The sequence below is a fragment of the Cynoglossus semilaevis genome, chromosome 14 (assembly GCF_000523025.1).
Source record: "Cynoglossus semilaevis isolate Cse_v1.0 chromosome 14, Cse_v1.0, whole genome shotgun sequence".
Lineage (NCBI taxonomy): Eukaryota > Metazoa > Chordata > Actinopteri > Pleuronectiformes > Cynoglossidae > Cynoglossus > Cynoglossus semilaevis.
The window spans coordinates 23,461,405-23,480,473 of NC_024320.1; the positions used below are offsets into that span (position 1 = coordinate 23,461,405).

Sequence of the window (19,069 nt, forward strand, 5' to 3'; positions counted from 1 at the left end):
TGAGCGCCCAGCTTGACCCCCTAAGGTGGTGGGTTAAGGGCAGAGGTCAGATGAAGTCAAATTTGGCTTTGGTCGCTGTCTGTGTGGATGGAACCGTTTTTAAGAACTTTTTTATTAAAGGAGTGGCGTCCTGATTTAGTTTTAGTTTAGTTTACATTTAATTCAAAAATCAGTATGACATCATCAATTCATTCACAGGTAATTAAAAAAAAATTCTGAACAGAAAAGTTTCTGTTTTGCAACCCACATGAAACACCTATCCAGCCCACAATACAGTAGATTAATGTTGGTCAATTCAGATGTCCTAATGTTATCCCCTGGATCATTTATATATAGGCTTTATATTTATTTATTTCATATTATTTTATTATATTGCACCAATATTCCAAGTCATTGTCCTTCAATGTGTAACTTTACAATAAACACAGATTGTATATATATATAGATAGATAGATAGATAGATAGATAGATAGATAGATAGATCTATATAGATATATAGATATAACTACAGTAAAAGTTGGGTACAGTTGAATTGTATACTGTTTTATTTTGCTAACTGTTTGTAGAAAATGAAGCTCGGAAACCGTTTTAATCCTAATATAACATTATTTGTGGGAATATTCTAAACCATGTTACCTCAGCCCTCTGCTGCTACTGAGCACAACAACATCTGCCTTCAGCTCCAACCCCCCCAACCCCCATCCCCCCCACCGGTAATCATTACAGCAAAGACTCTGCATGCAATTTTTTCATAATGAATTAAATAATCAATCACCTCCATCATAAATTGTAGCTTAATGAAGATCATTCTTTAATATGCTGCTTGATTTAGGATGTTGACTTTGAACCAATGCAGGCATCAATCCAGATTTTTTTTTTTTTTTTTTTACACCAAAGTCTGCAAATGCGCATTTTTTAAATTTTTTTAAATTTTTTGTAGATCTAGTGTTAACGATGTAACAAACGCAGTAGTTTCCGGGCCACAACCGTCAGACTCGCAGAACATGACAATGTTTTTGACACGTACAGTTGTTAGACGTGAATAGGTGGTGATTGTTAAACAGAGGACATAGAAAGGTGGTGGTTCAGACACAGATGAATCATCCACTAACATGCAAAGAACGTAGTGGGGCCAGAACTGTTCTCAATGAGGTTGGATGAACAAATGGTGCTATTACAGAGTCATTAGCCTGGACGTGATGGAGACACATGACAAGTCACTATTGCAATAGCAGATATATTATTCCCTGCAGATCAATGAAGTCATTAAATTCCATAATTATATGAAATTTAATTTAAGAGTTTCCTCCTGACTGTGTTCATCAGGATATTCTAAGAGTTACTGCATTTGGGGAACATTTCACATGCCTCCATAATTATAAAAGCACACTGTGTAACAGAACGTCACACACTTATGCAGATCCTATTTCTGAAAGTATTGCTGTACTTCCTAAAAAATATATCATTGAACTTATATCCCTGGTTATTTAATTTACATATAGACCTCATAAAAATGTACATTTTTTTACCCATTAACTAACTCCACATCAAAAACTGTCTCCCAGGGCTGCAGCATGCAACAGGGAAACCATCCATTAATTCTGTGCAGGATCACTGCCAAGGTCTCTGAGTCTGAGTCTGAGCCTGAGCCTGACAACATGTCAACAACTCAGCCACGTGCTGCGTTCAAGTGAGTCCGAGTCTGGGCTTTTTTGACAGAATCCACATTTCAAAAAAAGAACACGCACATCCAGACAATACGTACTGTATCGTACAGATACCAGCATCTGGGGCTGCAGTTATATCCACTGCATGGGATGGATATTTGTATGTATGGACCAATAGGGTTGCATTTATTTCCCAGTCAGTCATCTGTTTAGGTAACTGTGTCAATATTAAAGTCATTATAAATTTAAAAATATATATAGGTTACAGCAGTGTTTCCCAAATGTTTTTCTGGGGACCCATATTTTACGACCCAAGTCAATATTCGTAAACTCGAGGGAAACATGATGCAAGATGACCCAAAAAAAATGTCTTGAGACCCACCTGAGGGTCACGACCCAGTCTTTGGGAAAACAATGGTCTAGAGTACCCACCTTTGCATTTCACCCATCGACCCATTCCTAGGGGGCAGTGGGGGCTTTCAAAAGCACTTTGCCGGACTCGGGTGGGGCAAAAAAGTATTCGCCCTTTAAACCATCACGTTTGACTATTGATTGGATAAATTTCCGTTGCATGCGCACATCTTAGGTCAGCAATTGGCTGCACAGCTGCACTGACAGGGTGTTGTTTCTAGCTCACCAGAAGCTCTGAAAGTGCGAGCTGAGATTAAAACTATGAAAATATATATTTTATATATGACATGTTATGGAGGGGCAACTGAGCGCCCTCTATGGGAAAGCCATCACTGACAACAAAATAAATTTGTAGATGGAGAGTATAAACTGGACTGGACTGCAGGCCACAACAGTCCCCTTTGTTTTTTTATCGACTGCATCATGAAGAAAAGAGTAGTAGTAGTTAAGACAAAAGTACTAATTGGTCCTTTTTTCTGTTTGAGTAATTAAGTTTCAAATACATCTTTTTTTCACCTATAATTTTTTTTTTTTAAACTGAACAAAATAATAAGATACAGTAAAAAACTGTCCGCTAACCATTTGACATTTCTTGGGATCTTTACATGTGATTTCTTGTCTATTATGTGTCACCATCACCGTGATGTTAAACAGCCCACATTTAAGACCACCTAAATAGTTTCTGAGCAGGTTATTAATACGAGGCTGAGATCCGCTCTGTTCTGATTCTATACCTAACAGACAGGTCCGTTCAGGGACTGTGTGCCTCGGGCAAGGCAGACAGAATGGCAGCTTCTCAGACATATGAAGGTCTTATTAGTGAATTTGGACTCAAATCAAACTCCTCAAGTCTGGCTGGAATTAGGCTGCAAGATTATAGGAGTCTTTCCTCTGACAGCACACAACCTCGCCCTCTTAGAATCCTAAAATGTTGCCTAACTATTTTAGAAAAATGGATGAACACCTCTTAAAAAAAAGACAAGAAGACAAGATGCAAGAGTTTTCGCTCCACTCCTCCACCTTGCCGCCTTACTGCCAAAATTACTCCACAGCCCACAGCAAATCAGCATCGGAATGTGTCTGCAAATGTCAGCAGTGTTTTATTAAATGTTATATATTTTAAACTTTTTCACAGCAAAGTGTTTTTCTCTGGAATGCCACTAAGCGTACCTAAATCGTTTTTTAAATATATATATTTATTATTTATTGCGCGGTAATGCTCCTGTTCTGTTACCAGCTGGATTCTGGGTATTTGTATTTATATGTTGGTGGGTGTTTTTCTGCTTTCAGACATACAGTTAGGTATGTCCTAAAAAATATCTTTTTGATTTGAAATGTCTCACTTAACGTGAAAGCTTCTTTCCGTACCATCGTGGTTTTAGAAATTTTAACAAATCATTAACCTTTACAGATTAACTAACTAAATCAGCTAACAACTAACCACAGTTAACTAACGTTAAATCTGGTACAAGCAAAAAAATAAAAAAAGGCTTATATGGCCTTCAAACTCCTATGGCAAACCAGGAAGATAAATGACAAGTTAATAATCATTAGTTCTTTTACTTAATCCTTTTCAGGTTCACGGGTCGTTCTGTGAGGCAGGGGTACACCCCGGACCCTTCACCTGTCCATCACAGGGCCTCACACACCTGAACATTTAACCCGCCCCGGACCCTTCACCTGGGCCTCACACACCTGAACATTTAACCCTAATCCTGCACAACACCAAACCGCTGATCTTCTTACTGTAGGTCACTGCCTGTTGTTTGCTCAGAGAACAACCATATAATACTAACCTTTAAGGCCTTTCTTCAAGTATTTAAATGCAACACTTAGCTTTTTTTCCCACATTGTATAATAACTGACCTATATTTTACCGTGTCGTGATTTATTTTCCTAACTTTTCTTGTTATTCAGTACATGTGCCTGTAACCTAGTTACAGGTTTTAAGGGTTTGTGGAAACCACAGGAGTTAGTACAGTAGTAAGCAGTAAGTACTGCAAATATGGAAAAATAAAATTAAACCGAAAAAAAAAAGACTGCCTGCCTGATTAAGAACATGTTTTTACCACAAATTATGAAATTACAGAATCCCAGACAGAACTACAAACCCATTTCTAAAAACTTTCTGAAACCGACCTTTTTATGTGTGTTTTGCCCTAATTCACGTTTGGCTTCAATGGACTATATAAACTAAAACTATTCTCCTTAAAAAACTATAATAGGGGAAAAAAATGATACATGTTTATAGCCAATATTTTTTACGAGTTAATTAATTGTATTATATTGTTTACCAAACTAAAAGTCTGTGGGAATAAAAGTTTGAGTTCATTACCAAACTGTTCTACAAACTGTACCAACTTTTCCCAAAAAATATATAGTTAGCCTTGAAATGGAAAATGACTAATAAATCACACAAATGGTCATAAAGTGCCCTAATGACTTTTTTAATAAGTTAAAATAATCTGTGATATGTTACCGTAATTGCCGTGTGCCACATATATAGCTTGGTTATCACAGAGTTGCACCATAGTTTGTAATTTTTAGCCTCGTGGGCTTTTACCATTGTTCAATAAAAATATACTATTAGGCAGCAAAGATTGGGCTCCATCATCCACCTAACTACAATAATTAGGCCACATTTCGCAACAGCCCAGATATAATACCCTTACAGGAGCTAAATTTATCTGGACTGTAATGATCTCAAATATACCACCTCGTTGGAAACCATGGGTTGAATCCTCCTCCTTGCTGCCCAGAAGACTATTAGAGCTCGCTAGATTGACAACCTACTAATGGCTGATCTCTAAGGTTTAGGCCACAGAAATGTTTCTGCTCGGTGTTAGCACAAGCCGGCGCGGAGGCCTGTCACACTGTACCCAGACCTATTCCTGCCAGGCCTATGAAGAAGAAGACAGATGTCCAACTAGCCAGAGGTTCCATCAGTCATAAGAATTTTATCCCTCGCAGGCTGAGCGAGGGAGGGTCAAGTGGGAGAAACACAGATAAATGAAAATGATGCCATCCCAGTCTCTGGGCTACACTAATGAAAAACAAACCCATTTTCCGCAAGTTTCGCGGCCACCAGGACAGACAGTCAACTGGATCCAAAGACAAAGGAGAAAACTTTTATAAGTATTACCTTCCTGTTGAGACCACCTCGCGCTTCGTGAATTTCCAGCCAAAAACCAACCGTTTGCTGGGGGACGGGGAAGGGGGGGCACACTTTAATTGGAAAAGCATGTCAACATGGAGTCTCAGCAGTAATCTGTGTAGAATTCCTACAGTGAAAAATAAAGGGAAATCTGGATATAATTACAAAAATGCAGAATGTAGTGGGACGGTGTTTTATGGCTTCAGTGAATTCATCCTGACATCACACTGTGGTGATTTAATGGGGACGTACGACACTGAATACCTTAAGTGTGTAACTATACTTGTCCTTGTTAGCGCGCCTTGACAATAAAGTCACATTCACAGACACGCTGTCGTTTTTTTAATTTAACTTGAACGTCTCCAGCTCCTTGTGGATGAAATGAAATAAGATTCATTCACATTAGTACCAAGAATATTTATAGGGCTGTCAAACAATTCTAGTTTTCTGACCAATCACAGGGTAGATGTGGATTATGCTGAATTAATAATGAATTATCGTTATTGCGATAATTTAAAACTAATTAAGATAAATTAACATTCCTAAAATATTTTGCTGTACATGGATTAAATGATGGGACATTTACAGAAAAAGAGTCAAAAATTATACAAACCTATGAGATCAAGATTTCGCTTCATACAGTTGGCGGTGTCGAGGATGTTTACGACATCTTCGACCTACGATGTTTCATGGCTACGTCCATTACTGGGAGTCGAGGATGTTTACGACATCCTCGACCTACGATGTTTCATGGCTACGTCACCATCTCCCATAAATTTATTAAAATAAATATTCTTCCATTATTCGTACGTACGACGTTAAAATAAATTTAACACAGGAACTAATTAGCGAGCGTAGAGGACGAATACAACGTTATTTGGTGCTAATATACGTCATACATTGGATTGCGCTACATTTGTTTTGTTTTTATTTGTGTTGTTGTTGTTGTTGCTGTTGCCCTCCATTATGTCTCCCAGGCTCCAGTCAGACTTCATTATAAGTTAAAAAAAAAGTTAAAAAATTATGTCTCCCAGGCTCCAGTCAGACTCGTCCAAGATTATGATGCTGCCACTGTGTTAGTCTAGGTGAATGACTGATGTACAGTATGTGCGTTCAGACGTACAGCGAAAACTGAGATGAGTCGAGAAACCTCTGTATTGTGATTCTATGCTGGAGTAGAACATGTCACAACGCTCCATTACAATCCATCCTACAAATCTATCAGTCAGCTTGTCAGACGTACACCTACTCCCGCCCTGGTCTCAGTGAGGCTGGTCTGAGACAGGCTGGGGGGTCTGACCTGACGTTGAAGTCTCCACAAACACATGCTAATCATTTAATACGGGAATATTTTTCGACACCAATATGAATGGTATTAAAATTAAATCTTAAAATTAGACTTACTATCTACTTTCTTTTTAACGAATTACTGTGATTTCAGCCACGGTCCAATGCCCTGATTGTGCACCTAACTTTCCAGAGACACGATTTGACTCCAACATTTAAAACCCTGCTGTGACAAGATCACAGGAATCCCCCTCTGTGGAGCACACACACAAAAAAAGTCAAGCCTAGTGACAGGGTCCTTGATTTAGGAAATAATATCAGTCGTCTTACAGGTAATCTCTCCACATGTGGCAATGTTGCAGTCTGTATGTGGGCGGCTGTCGCCATATTTCTAATAGCCCATCTGGCACAGACCAGACACTGAGTAGATTAAGGCTGCACACCATATAACCAAGTTTAACAGAGCATTTAGGAATGTAGGTTTCAGCAGTCGGTTCTTTGAAGTCATTTCTAAATAAGACTCAACAAATCTGCCTGAGCTTCCGGGGAGACTATACCTCAAACGGAGCCGTGTAATTTCCTGCACTGAGAATTCACCTAAGGAACAAACAACACAAACCTGTCAGAGTTAAAGACAACCTACAAATCATGAAGACAGGTACGGGACTTTCTCCCACCAGTTGCCTAGACGGCCCTGGGGCCAGACCTGGTGCTGTGGTTGGATACGGCTAAGTGGATCATTCTTACAGCGAAAGCCATAAAAGAAGGCTGCCAAAAATAAGGCCGTCTCCAAAATGGTTGGCTAAAGAGGATTCCCTGCACTGTTGCTTCACAGTGTTCTCAGACACACTGTGTCGATAGGAAAACGGAGAGGAAGCACAGCTGCTGTCGAGGTGGGGGAGGCAGGTGGTGTGGGCCTCTGGTTGGTTATGAAACAGGACGGAGGGGATGAGCGGGAAGCCATGAGGAAAAGACTGGCTATGACTTCCACCATGAGGGTGTTAACATGGTCCAAACACAAAACAATCCACTGTTTCTGATGACGTCAATAAAAGTCAGTTAAAAAATATGATTGGAAAAAACAAATGAATGGAGAATAGGGCAAATATATGAAATAGGGCTATAAAAGAATAGAGGTTTATCTTGGTAAATGAGGCCACATTTTTGAATAGCATTTTAAGGCATGCATGGAAAAATGAAAAGCACCATGTATCCAAAAATATGTCCATCGTCCATTAAATAAGAACTGCTCACTATTGACAACAGGTTTTAAATGTTAATGTCAATATGACTAAAGTTTAGCAGCTCCACATACTGCAGCACAATCTTCACCAAAAATGTGGATTTTTGTTTTGTCATATTAAGGAATGATAATAAATCTGGAAGCTGTGGATTAATCACGATTAGTCACGATTAATCATGCCTGAGGCAACACTTGTTTGCAGTTGTGTCGATAATCAGTTAACTCCGACTGCATCCAGATTCACCAGTGCGGATTAAAAATTACAAACACATTTGACTAACTGATGTTGGGGCGGCCCTTCTCCCCTCACACAATTGCACATTTGCATCTTTACCAAACACACACTAACATGTTCTTGTGCCAGCTAGCCCTGCCAGCTGTCTGAAACCAGTACAGACTGGTGCAGGCTTTGCCCAACTGTGGATTGTGGGTAAAATCTGGCAAAAAATCTTGTAGTGTGTCCTCAGCTTACCCTGTAGACAAATTTATCCTCCAACATTCAAGTAATTGCAGAAGCAAAGGAAGTGAAATATATATTATTTTGGAAAACGTACAGCCACGTCCAGTACTGGTGGTCATCCCTTATTTAAGTCACAGATGTTTAAATGTTACTTTGGTTCTCAAATTTGTTGGCTTGTTTTTCTGGATAATTTAGGTCCAGCATTTTTCCCCACAATAAAACTATGTTGATGGACTGTTAGTGAGAAACCACAGAAGTAGTTGGTAATGACATAAGCATCACAAATTTATTAATTTTGCGACCGTCACGATGGCCTTCGAAAAACCTTTGTTTTTCTTTAGAAGACAGCAGACATCGCACGGAAGAAAAATATGAAAAGGGATTAGAGAAAGAAAACAAAGCTGCTTTGTGAGGAGTTGTTTAGTCTAAATAATTAAGCAGTGATTAGGATGTGGCCAGAGGCTGCCTGCCTGGCTCAGTGGCACGCTGTGGACCAGACTGAAGCTCTCCATTTGCAAAACATGCACTATTAAAACCAGCTGTAAAAATTTTTTAAAAAAAACAACAAAAAACGACAAAAAAACTTCAATGCCTTCAACTTTTCTTATTTTCCACTTCATAGTCACTCCAGTGTCCTTAGCATTCTTTTTCAACTTGTATGACTTCACGTCAGCATGTCGGCATTAAATCTTTCTTTAAATTTACAGTGGACTTTAGGTCTAACAGACCTTGGACTTTAAATTTACGGTGGACTTTAGGTCTAACAGACCTTGGACGTCTGTGCACTGTTACTTCAATGTTACAGATTATTTTATTATTTTTTATTATTTTCTCAGCCAGTTTTGTATTCCTGCCTTTGCCGACTTAATTCCAAATCATATAAAAAAAAAAAAACTCAAGGCTTAGGGTCCAAATGCAGCCCGCCAAGTCATTTTGTAGGGTCCGCGGGAGCTTAAAAAGTGTCTAATAAAGTCCCTGCAGCAGAGTTTCTTGACCTGATAAATTAAGGGTTTTTTATATATGTTACACAGTAATGAATAATATTTGTAACTTGAATAAATAATAATAATTTGCAGAAATTAATAAGTTACATACATAGTCTTCCATGTACAACCATGTATTGTTGATGTGCGGTGGAAATAAGTTTGACACCCTTGATATGACATTAAATATTCCTTAAATTATTTTAAGAATATATCTGTTTTTTTGTATTTTCACAAATTCTGGTCAACTCTATTGTACACTGTACAGTGACTTGTTTTTCCAAATGAAGTGGTAATTTAGGCCGTGATGGTATTTTAATCACCTTCTGAACAGGAGAGCTGCTAGACCCCTGAGCCCAGCAGGAGTTCATTACACCACTGAAGCTACAGGTCTTAATATTTTTTTTATATACTTTCCAGGGATGTACACAGAGCCAGTGTCTGTGTACCTGGATATGTTACCAACCACATCACAACCTGGAGCCTCATTTGGAATCACAGCATGTTGCCAATCTGCCATACTTTACGACAATGAAGCAAGTGTGGAAGCACAAAGACGGAAAGCAAGTGTGGACGCACAAAGACGGAAAAGAAAATGCAGCACTAATGGCTGTTACCCTGAAGCCTCAATTAGAGAAGGTGAAAAAAAAAAGAAGCAGCGTTTTGAGGACTTGAGATAAAGGGACAGAAGGTCACTAGGTAGTTTGTTTGGGTTTAGAGTCGTAAGCTTTCATTGAATCAGGACACCAAGGTGTAAGTAGAAATGGGAGTGAAAAACACTCAAAAAACTCCAACAAGCTCAGAGGCAGAATTAAGTGAGTTGGTGCAGGGACCAGAACACAGCTGCAGACATACAGCAGTGCATGGAATTAATAATAGAAAAAAAATGACATATGATTCCGTGATGAAATTTAAAAACACATATCATGACAATGAATCTAAAACAAAATATGAGTCTTCTATTTAAAACGTCCTCAACCTACAGTGTTTCGTGGTCACGTCACCAACTCCAATGAATTTATCAAGAAAGTCTGGTTCCATCATTCTGACGTACGGTGTAAAAACAAATTTCGCAGTTGGTGAGCAGAGCAGAGGAATATGTCATCACCTAGTCCTATATGTAGAAGACAGCTTTATTTACATTCGCCAGTTGTACGCCATACATCGGATTGTGCTGCATTTGCTTACTTTCATTTGTGTTTGTGAACTTTTTGCCCTTCATTATTTGCTCCCAGGGGTAAGTCAGACCATTTGGATGTTTTTTATGTCCTAGATTGTGATATATAAGCATAGGTAAGTGACATGGATACTGATGTAGAGTATGTGAGTTCAGACCTAAGGTGAAAAAAGACTGACGTCTATATATTCCATTGTTTAACTTTACAGTGTAAAGACAAGCATTCACACTGTCAGTGTTTTATCCCTCAATTAAAACTTAAAATAAATTATATGACCTCAAACCTCATTTATAACATGTATTGTGTAGAGTCAGCAGACAAAAAGAAAAAAAAATCAAACAGCTAAAGTGTTTAAACAGAAGCGAGAACCACTAAGATCTAGTGCATCATTAAGACATTATGGTCTGTTTAACTATAAGACCGACCAGATGTTGGTCGCCTGCTTCCTGTTCGCTCTATTGAAGCAGTGGATGAGAAACTCAGGCTGATCACAGGTATATAACTAATATTTTGTATAAATATATAGTTGAACCAAGCAGAGCACTTAGCAGTGATGTGTGTAGAAATGTCGTTTATTATTCTGTCGGAGTTTTATTGTTTTTCGTGCATTATGGGGCTGATTTTGATAACACAGTGAATGAGAAAATCATTTTATCCTCTTATAACGGGGTAGATTCTTGGTTTGAGTAACCGGTTAATGACAGAAGGTAATTTTAATTAAGACACTGAAAAAATAAATACCAGAATAGGCAGACATAGTTTGTGACAGCTGTGAAATAATATCGATATGTTGTATATTGTCGATATATTGTCCAAACACTTAATTTCCGATTCCGATATCACACATATGAGATGCAATGCTGCCATCTAGTGACTATCACCTAAAAATACAGCTGTTTATCCCTACAACTACTTTATGGTCACACATCATTTGGCTAAACTCAGGCATTGCGTTCAGGTTTTCACTATCGGCGGAAAAAAACCAATATGACTCGGCGGACCGATATTATCGGACATTCCTAGAAGTGACCTTTTGTTATATGCTGTACGGTTTCATTCATTTACATCAACCATCCCCAAAAGGAGCACTGTAGCGCAGCATGCTACAATGTCATCTAAGTACACAATCTCTGAGCTGTTTCTGGAGAACATTCCGGACCATATTTTCCCTTTTTTTTTTACAATACTAGTGGAGCACTGCAGTCACCGATGTAGTACTGTGTTGACTTAAGCTATAACAAATCCCAGTTCAACAAATATTGATGTACTGCTGGCGCAGATGTGTTTGTCCAGAGGACTGTTTTATTAAATCCAGTCTGCGATCTCTGTTTCCAAAAAGAAAAACCTGTTCTTGTTGAACACGTATTCACTGAGGTTTAGTTGAATATAAAACCAAAATGGTGGACCACATCTCTTAAGCGGTTCCAAAGTACAGCGGATATCACGTCTGCCGTACACACAGAAGGTCCTGGGTTCAAGCCCCAGAGCAACCACTGATTTCCCCAGTGTAGGGTATCAAATAAGTTCCAATTATTATAATTATGTTGCATTACAACTATGCTTATAACAGTTAGATAGATAGATAGACAGATAGACAGACAGACAGACAGATAGACAGATAGATAGATAACTATATAAGCCAACCAAAAATAAAAATAAAAATTTGACACCAAAAATACATTTAAAATGCAGTTAATTTCTGTTTTTTCGGTGTGTATAAGCCAACCAAAAAAAAAAAATTGACACCAAAAATACATTTAAAATCTGCAGTTAATTTCTGTTTTTTCGGTGTGTTTTTCTATTCACAGTGCTGCGTATGCCGCCTGAATGTGCAAAGCAAACGTCTGGGGGGGAAAATGTTCACACGTACCACAGAGCAAATAACATGTCATAAATACTGACATATCACTGTGACAGCTGCAAACTCCTAAGTTTCCTGTCTGTACGCAGTCAGCAAACAGAGACACACACACAAACTGTCTTTTGTGACAACAGAAGACTCCGAGTTGTGTTTGAAAAGCTTGAACAGTTGTAAGAGCAACAGTCTCTCCTTCAGAGCCTGCTACAAGACGGCAGACTGTCAAGGCTGAAGGCAGGCGGTCCTGGCATCAGAGAGGCGTTTTTCAAATTATAAATTTAAGCGGAAACATTTGTATATAAATACTATAAATACGAAATACTCACACTAAACTACTTCCATACACACAAACAGTGCTTGTTTGTCATGTGCTGGGATTGTTTGTTTGTTTGCCATGTGAGTCCACCATGATTTTTTTTTTCCCTCAGATGCTGTAATGGTTCCTCTCAGCAGCTTCCAGCTCATTTCCTGCATCACTTGTGTCAAGGCTATAAACCAGGGGTGTCAAACTCATTTTGGTTTGGGGGCAACATACAACCCTAATTAGATGTCAAGTGGGCCAGACCAGTACAATGAAAACATCATTAGCTATAAATAACAAAAAGTCAATATTTTTGTTTTCATGCAAAAAATGTAAATTAGATAAATCTTCATATTTAATAAAATAATTTTAATTTATTAATTTTACAAAACATTTCCTGAACACATAAAATAATTTTAATTCATTAATTTTACAAAACATTTCCTGAACATATAGCTTTGTGTATTTTCAATACCCATCAAACGGGCCAGTTTTGGCCAGCGGGCCGTATGTTTGACGACCCCAGCTATAGGACTATACAGTAGTGACGTCTTATAAGTGACTGATGTCCGGATGACAGCTCAATCTCATAAACAACCGGGCCGGGTTTGAAGTTGTGCAGCACAGTGTGTGATGTTGAAAGTGGCCGGATCACTTCATCACACGTGCCAATCTTCGTCTACCTCTAATGTAATTAGCGTGGATCGTCGCTGCCTGCTCTGGCCTCTTGTTTTTTGATAAATGTAATTAGATAAAAAGTGCATCAGTAAGCTAAGCCATTCGTCTGAGCAGCGACACGGCTAATGACAAAGTTGTTGTCATTAGCCGAGCAGAAGGAAATGTGGTCAGCTGCTTTCTCCTTCAAGCAAGGTTAAAATCTGAACACACACATGGCCTCACACACAGCCGCACACACACACTAAAATGATTTATAAGCAGCTGCCGGAAAACCTGAATACGACTTCAAATACGTCACATACTTTTTTTCCCCTAGTGTCAGACCAGAGCTTTATTCTCTCTCCGTCTTTAATTATATTTAGTGGTTTGGACAATAACAGTTTATTACAATAACTCGATTGATTTTTTTTATATTAAGGTTCTGAAGTCCTGTTTTTCTCTCTATTAAATGTGAAAATATGTCGTAGGATCTGAGATTGGGTTAATGAAAGACAAATCTGTTTTTTTAATGGTAGGATTTGAGATTGGGTTAATGAAAGACAAATCTAACCACAGTGACTTAAATATAAGTTTAGTACAAACCCAGAAATATGGCATTAAATATAGATTTATAATATTTAGCCATACATTTACATGAAAATGATTTTCCTCAGTGGAGATTGTACAGTTGATTACAGTTAGTAGGCCATCAAGTTGTAGGTGTTGAGATGCAAGTTATAAATTTACATGTAAAATATTTGTTATTAGAATTAAAATGTACTTGAAATGTACAGTTTATAACAATGGAACATGGTGACATATTTTAAAATGGGAATCTATTCATTTTCTTTAATCTGCCCAATTAAGTCAGACAATATTAATATATTTTAAATAATATATTATCTATCTATAAGCATTGTACAATGGTAATTATATGTGTGAAAAACACTTTTTAAATGAATTGTTCCAATAGTTTTAGTTAAAGGTAAATAAATGTAAACATCAATTTAATTATTTTCGCATTTTTCCCTGAATCTTGTTTTTGTTTTTTTTTATGTGCACTGGCCAAATTTCCCAACCCAACCCAAGCTCTGAAACTTTGGATTAGCATTTTATTTTTCCGATCTCTGTGTTGTGTCCATCCTTTTTAATTATTCATAATTAACCCACATACATAATGTTCATGGCTATATTTGAACAATGACTGGCAAGTTGGTGGAAACACACACTCTCGTAACACCCCAGTTAACCCTGGAGGTTTGCTTCCCACCAGCATCTCAGGTTATTCTGTATCTCATTATCCGTGGTGGAGACCTCTGCCAGGGTATTTCCAGGATAATTTTGTTACTGTGATTTAATGGACACATATTTCAGATTAATACCGAAAGGCTGGAATCGCAAGTCAAAACTTTTGACGCTTTTCCAAAAACAAATTAGGTTCATTTCCTAGAACTCTGTCATCACCGTCACCCTCCCACACGGTGTGATGTCTGTCCAGGAGACAGAATTGTTCTCTGGTGACAGTTTAGAAATAATTCTGGATCTGGCCCTCATTTTCTGCATTAACCAGAAACAAGCAGAAGGAGTTGACAACATTATTTTTATAGCTACTGTACAACTGTAAATACAGTCATTTAAAACACGCGGTGTATTCTTATCCAGTGTCTATAAACAGTGAACATGGAAGCCCCTAAAACATTGCAGGCTTTCTACAAATACACGGTGTACCAGTAAACGGCCACCCCCGGGCCCCCCACCCCGACTTCAGTGGCAGTAACAATCGATTTATACGATCCATTCTGCTCATACAAGCGGCTGCAGAACCGGTCTTCATCATCCACAGGCACATGTTGTAGGTTTTGTGCTTGACAGATAAAACCCAGGGACCGCAGCAGAAAATTGCTGCAGCGTTGCAGCATGGCGAGCACCGTCGTCTCTGTTTGACATGAAGAGATTATAGAAGTGTTTTATGGCTGTACATAATGATTGTTGCATTACTTGAATTGCCTGTTGCATCACTGAACAAATTCATGGCAATTCTTTCATATTCAAATTAAAATCCTACTGTACACGACAGTACTTCTTTTTTTTGTTACTCTACTGCCGATGTGTGAGTAAATCACTGTGAACCCCCGTGATTTGTCAACTCTCCTGTGTAGGTAAAATTAAAGGAAAACTATGGCCCGCTGGGCTTTCTGATCCGGCCCACCAGACACAGGTAACAAGGTATGGTGAAGACCGATGTCGTTCTTTCTGTTTCATGCATTACAACAAATCAATTGTAATTTCAGTTGATGCCAAAATATCTGTTAAAGTTAAGTATTTTGTTTCAATCAGCATTTTACATCCAACCAATACTGAACCAGTCCACCAGTCGCATTTTGAACCACATTTTGGTCAATGGGCCAAAAATATTGCCCCACCTTCTGGTATAAACTTTTGTTACACAGCTTGTAATAAATGTCTACAGGAAGTTTATGATGGTGTGTTATTAGCAGAGACTTTGCCCTCTGCCTGTATTTTTTGAGACAAGACACTTCTCCTCTTTTTAATTTCACAGACTCTGAGATTACGTTGGCATATTAGAAAACACCTGAAATCAGAGGACATTTGTAGGTGGCATTAGCCTGTAAACCATCACTCGGCAATAATACCAAAACTCTTTTTTAAATCCAGTAAAAAATTCAGTTTAATTTTTATTCAGAACACGACAAAACTTTTGATTTTTTTTTTCCCTTCAGTAAAATCTGCTGTTCATCTACTGAACAATTACCTCCTCAAACTAAACAACAGCCTCCGCAAATGGCTCCGAATGTGGGCAGGGAGTTGCACCATTGCATCTGGCATGAAAATAGTGGACCATGTGCTTTAAGCCTCGTGCCATCCCCGCAGCCAAGGACAAGCTGTTGAACATGATGAATGACCAGCGTGAGTCCCCGCTGTCCTGCTAGGATAGCAGGAACTCAGCTGGTGGTACTGGGGTTTAACGGGACCACACCAGACTACGTACATCCATCCTATCCAGGAAAAAAGCTGCCACTGTGATCAAGTCTCATAAAGACATAGACGGTGTAGAAAAAAAAAAAAAAAACTCAACTCAACGATCAGACTGAATACAAACAAACACTGAATGTAAAGGTTAGTGAGAGACTTTTTTTTTTTCTATTATCAATGTGCTGATAAAAAAATACATAAATAAAAAAATAAAAGGTCATCTGACAGAAAAGTTGAGTCTGGCGCTACTATTCACAGAACACTACGCAGTATATATCCGGCAAAACGCTCTACTTGCCAATCAGATACTGTAGGCCGTGCACATATTCCTGTTGGTACTTTAGCCTGAACAATCTATTTCTGCTGCCGTCTTTGCAAACCCTGTAATAAAAGATGAAAAGATTGCTGCCAGGGTAATTTCTCACTACAGAACAATCCTCCTCATAACAGTCCTTCCTCATAATGATATAAATGCAGTATTTTGATGCCTGATAAGGCTTCAAACTCTTTCATTTCTCAATCTGGACTTCTGGGACTGTACTTAATTGTCTCATCAGTAACTGAAGCTGCACATCCACACCAACAGAGGCCCGTTAATTTCCAAAGGCCCAGAAAACCAATTTTCTCAATCATCTCAATTTTCCAACTATAAGTAATGGATCCCTCATGAGCCGGGTTTTACGGACAAGCTTCTCAGCTTTGAGTTTTTCTCATAAAAAAAGAAGAAGAAGAGAAAAAAAAAAACCTTTTCTTCTTTTTTCTCATTGTTCCTTCAGTATCTTTACTCAACTCACCGGTTTGAAGAAGGCAGACAGGCGGAACTTCAAGTGATTACGTTTGCAAGCCCAGTTGGTTTATAGTTACTATTCTAAGATGGTTCGTTGACCGTCTGATGATCTAAATTTTAAATTTAATTTAAATGCCAAACAGTTTTTTGAATTTTGATCCTGATCTCGTCCTTTACCGTTGACCGTCTGATCATCTAAATTTTAAATTTAATTTAAATAATGATTCCTGTATTTCATATAATGTAGAATGTTTAAACAAACACCAATATTTTAAGATAATAATATGATTCTACAGTGTACTTCCTATCACGCCCGCCTTACACATCTGCCTTACACACAGATGGTCCTGGGTTCAATCGCCAAAAAAAACCCCACATACTTAATGGCTCTTCCTATGGTAATTATATGATTGATGTGGTTGATTACTTAAAATAGATGACAATATTTTGAATTTTTTTCAATAATTAATTATATTTATATAATAAAATTTACAAACAAAAAGTGAATATTTGCAGGGCTAAGAGTAACAGAAGGAGCATTTGCTTTCAGTTTCCTTGTGTGATTATGTATTTTTTTGGGGCTCGAGGGGGATTGTACATTTTAAGATAAGAATTTACACACGACTGGAGCAGAGGGCAGTTTAGCGGGGTAAATATCTGTCATGTTTGTTTGTTTGTTTGTTTAAAATTAATAATCCAATATAATATTTTTTAGTAAAAAAAAAAAAGTACTGTATTTTACATAATGGTCTCAGTGTTAGAAACCCCACTGCAGTTCACACTACAGCACGGCTTTTTTTTTTTTTTTTTTTTTTTTGAGAATAACAGCCATAACTGGCCGACCCTTCTGATCTGTGAGGTTTCCTACAGTTTCACTCAATTGCATCTGACTGCTGCATAAGTTGTTCAATTTTGTTGTTTGCTTTGTTTTTTAAAAAATGCTGCAGTATGTTGAAAAAGTACAGTCAAGTCTGACAGATTAATAGTGACGTCTAAAGCACAAAGATAAAAACTCACAGAGCAGCGGAGAGACATAAAAACTGTTGATTTCACTGACGCTGCCTCTCGTCCTATATCCCTTCAACACAAAACACAGCTTTACTGGGTCTAAAATATCAACTAAGACAAGAGAATGAGAATGAGTCCAAATCACTTTAAACCAATCACTGGAGTTTTTAAAGTTGTTATCAGGTCATTCTGTAATAAATTTAGGCTAATTAAATAAAAACGTAACAATTCAAGTTTTAGGCACAGAAAGTAAAGATTATTTTGAATCTATGGAATAATTAACAGAAATGTTTCCTGAATGTGGGAGACAAGTGAAGCTGCAGGACTGAGTTTTATCCAGACACAGAGTTTTTTATAAACCTGCGGTGTTTTCTTGGGTTTTTTTTTTTTTTTTTTTTGTGGAAATTTCAAGATGAGTAGAGAAAAAAAATATTTCACACAACTACGAGCAAATTGTGGGAGTGGGGGGCGGGGGTTGTACTGATTTTATATCAGCTCCCTGCAGAAGATCTGGTGGGGAAATTTGGGATTGAAAGATTGGAAGGTAACTCAAATAATCAAATCAAATAAATCAGTCATTACTGGTTAAAAGTAATTAAACATTTAGTGAGATAAGGTTTGGTCAATTTACTAAACTGATGAAACCAGAAACGCACTGATGCTGGTGCCAGCACCAGTTACGATACTCTAACCAGCGACTGACACTATGTAACGACTTTTCACCATAACCAGCTGTCAGCCGGAGTTATGTGTTGTCAAACTGTAGTTCCAGTGTCCTGTAGTGTTCTTCACGGGTGGTTTATTGAGACAGGTCAGCAACGGGTAAACTCACAGTGTGAGCCTTTGCCACTTTCACACGCTGCCACACGAGGCACCATTAAATATGTGTTTCCTCTGGGGCTCAGAAATCAGGACGTTCCGCGTGTAAGGCAGATGTGATAACCACTTCTCTATAGAACACCATATTTATTTTCCAATAAGGCAACAGTGTGAGTTTGCTTTATAGTTTGCATATTTATTAACACCACACATAAAATATAGTATCCGTGTACTCAGGGTACTCTGTTTTGGCACAAACACA

At 38.1% G+C, this 19,069-nt stretch overlaps 1 protein-coding gene across 1 annotated transcript in view; it reads right to left on the reverse strand.

The window, feature by feature from the left end:
* The window catches only part of brinp1 (bone morphogenetic protein/retinoic acid inducible neural-specific 1), a 159,705-nt gene that overhangs the window by 98,638 nt on the left and 41,998 nt on the right, over nt 1–19,069 (reverse strand). The gene's annotated exons all lie outside the window — the stretch shown is intronic.